Below are 6,060 nucleotides of genomic sequence, written 5' to 3'. Positions count from 1 at the left end.
ATTTGAATAAATGCTTTTCTAAAGACAATGTGGTGGGTAATGAAAACCCAATACTTACTTTGTTACTGGTGGCCCTAATGTTTATATTTTTACCATGTTTTCAGTCTATACCATTTCTGTGAGACCATTTATTACAATCAGAATTCTTAAAAAGTATATTTGGCTACAATACATTCAGGATGAGGATTCATGATACCATTATTTTACAGGATATATTGGATTAAAACACATCATTGGTCTTGGTAATTATCAAGTCTTCTTATGAGCTATGAAACTTGAGATGCCTTAGATTACAATTAATCACTACTGGTCAGTACTGAATAGAATCTAAGTCTGAAGCATCCTGCTTGGATTCTTCATTTTTATTCCGTGGCAGCATTCACTGAGGGTTGTACCATTGGGAGAACCATCGAAGCTGTGAAAACAAAGACACTCACAAAGTCATTAGACTATATTTTTCTCTTATGTGCCTGTCCAGAAGTAGGCAGTGCAAAATGGGTATATTAATTCTGTTATATATAACACACAGCTTCTATCTCAGTCCGTGTTGGCTACAGGGACTCTCCCACAGACATTAGGAAGGAAAAAATAGGAAGTGGAGGACACATCCCTTCCAGTTAAGGGTAAAACCTAGAGGTTATACACACCACTTCTGGCTCATTTGTCATGAGTCAGAACTTAGTCACAGTGCCACACCTAGTTGCAAGGAAAGCCAAGAATTGTCATCGATAGTTGGAAGGCCTTGAACCCAGTGAAAATCTGTGTGGGGGATTTTAATACCAGAAAGAAGAAGTGAATATTGGTGAATGGCTAGCTATCTTTGCTACAATTGCTCACCTGAAATTATAGGTTGGTTTTCTCCATATCAGAGCTGCTTGGTGAGTGAACTCTACTGTGCCTCCTGTGCCAAAAGTAAAGCTCCTTGAGGAGGTGAGTAAGGGGAGTGTGTTCAACTAACTTCCTGGTAAACAGATCAGAGGATAATAGAATCTCAGTGTTGAAAGGACTGTCAGTCATCATCTCGTTCAACCACTCACCTGAAAATCTCAACTTGCTTTTAGACTTGCCCAATTTTACGTGTGAAAACCGAAGACTTACCCAGAGTCACAGAAAGAGTGGTGACAATCAGGACTAGGAACCAGAGAACATGGTAAGTTTTATTTTCCTTTGACTGTTCCTGGAAGAACCCTTTTGAGCTCTGTTTCTATCTCGCTGTGATCTGAGAAGAGATATTTGTGTTAGTTATAAGCTATAACAATCTGTGTATTTTTAGAATTCTATTAAGTGCCATAGAATCACTGAGCTGCTATATTGAATCGTAAGGCCCCCTTTTAGTTGTTGAAACAGTGGAGTCTTGTTAGAACACAGTTCATGATTACACATATTTGGATGCCTATGCAAGTTGGTGAAAAGGGTATTGAAGTGGAATTCAAATGACATGACCTAGTCTCAGCCATCTACTATCTATATGACTCCAGGAAATCATTTAACTTCTTGGAGACCTGATTTATTTTTAAAACAAGAAATTAGACTAGACAGTAAACTACTTAGCTGTTGGTATAAGATAGGTTTCAAGTAATCAGAATCGATGCCATTCTTAAAAAATTTATCTGGGGGAGCTGGTGCATTCTGGAAGAAGGTCACCCAACTTGTCGCCCTATGAGTTTTCTCTTGAAACTGAATTGCACACAGTAAAAAGGTGCCGTATTAGCCTACATCATTAGTGCTCATCCTCACCTGTGGTACTTACATGACAGAAGGACACACTGAAGCTTCTGTCTGATAACTAGATGTTACTCTTCAACCTCGAGATTCAGATGAATATCAGAAAAAGCAATAAATCTTGGTAAGACTGTTCTGGAACAAAGAGCTAGTATTGTGTATTTAGAAAACCCAGAGTTTCCCAGGTCCTCCTGTAAAATAAATTATAAAACAACGTAGACACTGGCTTCTAAGATGGCAAAGAATCCATTTGGCAGTTTGTAGAGCTCAATTCAAAAGGCTGTCACATTTCATTACATTGGACCTCTGCTCCAAAAAGAGGACAATTGTGAGCCAGCAAGTGAGCCTGAATATAATCTTTAGTAAGGTCTAGAGATAAATGTTGCAGCGAGAGCAGTTAGAATGAATTGGACAGAATAATTTTAAATTATGGCCTTGAAATTTCCACTTTACTCATAGGAATGAGATAAGGTAAAACACTGCAGTTAATGGAACATGAGCCACAGATTTTGAAAAAGACAAAAGGAGGGGAGTGCATTGCTCTTACATGAAATGAACAATTTTCTTCAGTCTCAATGCTGACATTGTGATACTGTGTCAAAGAAGAAAGTGATAGGAGAGGCAACCTTAGATCAAAACAAAGAATAAAGGGAAAGGAAACAATGGCTCTTATCAGTTCCAAAGGTGAGTTCACCTTCCTGGCTTTTAACTGTCTTATTCATTGACATGGCTCCATGAGCACACAATTAAACCTGTTCTCTCTTCTCTGCATGTGTGTGTGCATGCCTTTTAATCATTCGTAAACGGTGTTTCCTCCTAGAATTTTTTCCTGGCTCTTGAAAAAGCAGCGTTTCTCTTCCAAATGCATGAACATGGAACTATCATCACAATCTCGCCTTATTTACATGAGAGTGTGGAAAACAGACACATGAAGCACCCTGGCTGTTTGGAACTGAAAACAAGTATTCTTCTATGACAGGAAAGCACTAAAGGTCAAATGACTCTCAGAGCTGGGGCAGGCACTCTGATCTCAGAGTCCCACAGAGAGGGCGGCGTTCCGGGGACGTGGGGCCCTTGTCACGGCAGCTCTTCTTCCCGTCTTCCTAGCAACCTTCACACCACCCCTCCCCCACTTCTCAAGGCTCTTACCAGGCCTGTGCTTCTGTGGCCTGTGCAAGAAGTGGAAGCTTTTGTAGTCAACAAGAGAGAAGGAGGTGGTGTTCCACCATGAGCCCTGGCAGCACTTTACTTAGCTTTCTTTTGGGACATCTAGAAAATGGCCACTCGGAAAAATCCTCCCCTAAGAGGGCTGATTTTCTGAGACTTTTTTTGCTCTGGGCCAGATAAAAAGAACTGGAAAAAGAAGACAGGCCTTCCGCTATTATGTAACCAGGGTGTCTGGCCTTGTTCATATCCTGGCTTCCTGAGGGACGTCACTTCCTTTCCCAATATCCTTTGGATGTACTGGTAGATATGCGGGGTCTTGTGTTTCCCTTGCAATTCGTTTGGGATGAAATGATCTTCTTTCTTACTGTCTCCTTCCTGTCCCTCCTTCTTCTCCTCCCTCCCTTCCTTCCTTCCTTCCTTCCTTCTTTCCTTCCTTCCTATGCATTTTTCTGTCAGATTTTCCTTTGTCTTTTTCCTGAACATGCCACCAGGAGAAAGTCATGATTGTCTTGTTGAGTTCCTTCTGCATTTTGGAACAGTCTTGGGAAGATGTGTTTTTATGAAGCAACTCAGGAACTTGAGCTATCTGCAATGACCCCCCCCCCTCCTCTGGAATAGACCTTCACTTCCATAATCAGGATGGCTTTGGATCCTTTTCCCAGATCACTCTGTTACATGATTCTATACTACATGTGATCCATTTTGCTAGGAATGAACTGATATTATTATTATTATTATTATTGTTTATTTATTTCTGACAGACAGAGAGAGACAGAGAGAGACAGAGCATGAGCAGGGGAGGGGCAGAGAGAGAGGGAGACACAAAATGTGAAGCAGGCTCCAGGCTCTGAGCTGTCAGCACAGAGCCCAACGCGGGGCTTGAACTTGTGAACTGTGAGATCATGACCTGAGTCAAAGTTGGATGCCCAACCGTCCAATATTATTAACTTGACCTTTAGGTGGTAGGGTAACAATTCTGTAGGATAATGAGGAGAGGCTTTTAGAACATCCACAATGTAGTAGAAGGGTAGAAAGAAAGAGAGCTTTGGGATTATTCCACCCTATGTTCAAATCCCAAGTTTGTCACCTGTGTGACAGCAAGAAAGTCACTATAACTTTTCTGAACATCAGTTTCCATACCTGAAGAATCGAAGCAATAATATTGCTAACATTATGGGATTATTGAAGGCCAAAGTCTTGACTTCAGAAGATGCCTAATGAATGTAAACGCCTCAATTTTCTTGCTGATAATAGAAGAGCAGACCCTCCTAATTCTCTTGTAAACATTTTTCCTATTGACTGGACCTACCACTTACTGAGGGCTTACTTTTTGCCAGCTCCTCTTCTTAGCATTTTGTTTCAGTTAATCTTCATTACAATCTCATGACCTAGAGATACTTTGAATTGACCTGTGAAAAGCTGTGACTTTCAAGGGGGCTAAATGACTCACTTGAGGACACCCAACTGGGAAGCAGCTCAACAGGAGAGCTGGATTCAGCTTCCCCCTGTCAGGCTCGTTCCAGAACCCTCACGTTGAACTACCATGCACACTGCCTTCCAGTAGCGTATATTTGGGGCAAGCATTTCCCTTGGTATTTCCAAAGCAGGAAGTCCAATGGGATAGCCAGACCTTTCATAGAGACATAAGAATTAAAATAACTCGGCTGTGATCAATGGGAAGAGGTGTTTCACTGAGACCTGCTGTTGAAGTAATCAAGGACTCATTACTCGAAGAAATTGTTTTCAGCTTGGATTCACTTTTTGCTGCCGGGTCTGGGCTCGTCATCATGGACAGAAGGCGTACTTGTTAATGCTGGTGTGCAGAGCCAGGCACCTGCAGTAATTTCTCCATGTATTAAAGCCTTGAGGCAGGTCTATGAAAGGTGGTAATAGGCACATCTTGGAAAAGACTGTTTTTTCGCAGATTGAACAAAGGTTTGGAAACTAAAAGCCACTTTCTTTTTTTAAAAATGTCAGATCTAATAATATTTATAAGAAAAATAAAAATGTCATTCTGGTGGGGGGCGCGGGGTGGTTAAATCCTTTTCCTAAACTTTCTCTGCTAGTGCATTTCTTACCCCAACATATGAGCTGATGAAACACAAGGTGTGTACCTAGTAGTTGCTGGCATGTTTCAGTAACACAGTATATGCTAAAAGATCTGATTTCAGAACTACCACCTACATGGGTAAAAGCGACAGCAATGATCTGTAGGCAGCGGTTTAATATGGTTCTTAAGGCAGATCGCCGAAATTCAAGTGGAGTCCAGCCAGCTTCCCCACTGTGCCCCATAGTATGAATTCTCTTCTCTAAATTTTCTTTCCCAGGTTCCCCCAGAACCTCTGTGGGAAGATGGAGATGAATTTCTATGTGGTGTACGTATGAATGTCGTGTATGATGTGGTGTGGATACGTGTGGAGTGCACGTTTGTAAGTGTTTGGGGTGTGCATATGTGTGTCGTGTGTGTGAATGTGTGTTGTGTGGTGGGGTGTGTGTTATGCATGTGGTATGTAGTTATGAGTGTGGTGTGTATATGTATGTGGTATGTGTATGTATGTCGTGAGTGTATATGTGGTTTGCGTTTGTGTGTTGTATTCATATGTGGTATGTGTGTGGTATTTGTGTATTTGTGTGTACCATATGGGTATGTGGTATGTGTGTGTAATATGTATTTGTGCACAGGGTGTATATGCTTGTGATGTGTATATATGCATATCTGCATATGAGGTTTGTGTGTGCGCTTGCGTTGTATGGTTGTGTGTGATGTGTCTGTGTGCGTGGAAGTGTGTTTATATAGGGTGTACAGGTGTATAAATTTAAGTGCACATTTAATTGTGTGCATATGTGTGTGGTAAATTTGTATGTGGTGTATGTATACTTGTCGTATGGGGCGTGAACGTGAGATGCACTTGTAAGAGGTAAGGGGGTATGTCTTTGTTCTGGATGTGCACACGTGTGTTATGTGTGTACATGTGTGATATGTATGTGTATATATTTGCATATACACTTGAGGTGGTGTGCATATGTGTGTAGTGAATTTCTATGTAGTGCGTATGTATCTGTATGTGGTGTGTGTTTGCAAGGGTTGTAGGTTCATGTACATTGTGCGTGCATAGGGGTATGAAATGTATGGTGTGTATATAACGTGTATTTGTGTGCATTTGTATGTGG

At 41.2% G+C, this 6,060-nt stretch overlaps 1 long non-coding RNA gene across 1 annotated transcript; it reads left to right on the top strand.

The window, feature by feature from the left end:
* Nucleotides 1-3,680, top strand: LOC124502218 (uncharacterized). Its single transcript, XR_006959873.1, has 3 exons — nt 1-930; nt 1,062-1,150; nt 2,543-3,680. It is a non-coding gene; the product is annotated as an uncharacterized LOC124502218 (long non-coding RNA).
* Nucleotides 3,681-6,060: the final 2,380 nt, after the last annotated feature.

Source organism: Lynx rufus, unplaced genomic scaffold, assembly GCF_022079265.1.
Source record: "Lynx rufus isolate CCGP_SWC_20201006 ecotype Redwood Valley unplaced genomic scaffold, mLynRuf1.p SCAF_7, whole genome shotgun sequence".
Lineage (NCBI taxonomy): Eukaryota > Metazoa > Chordata > Mammalia > Carnivora > Felidae > Lynx > Lynx rufus.
The sequence above is the reverse complement of the archived record's forward strand: the minus strand, read 5'-3'. Positions and strand labels throughout refer to the sequence as shown.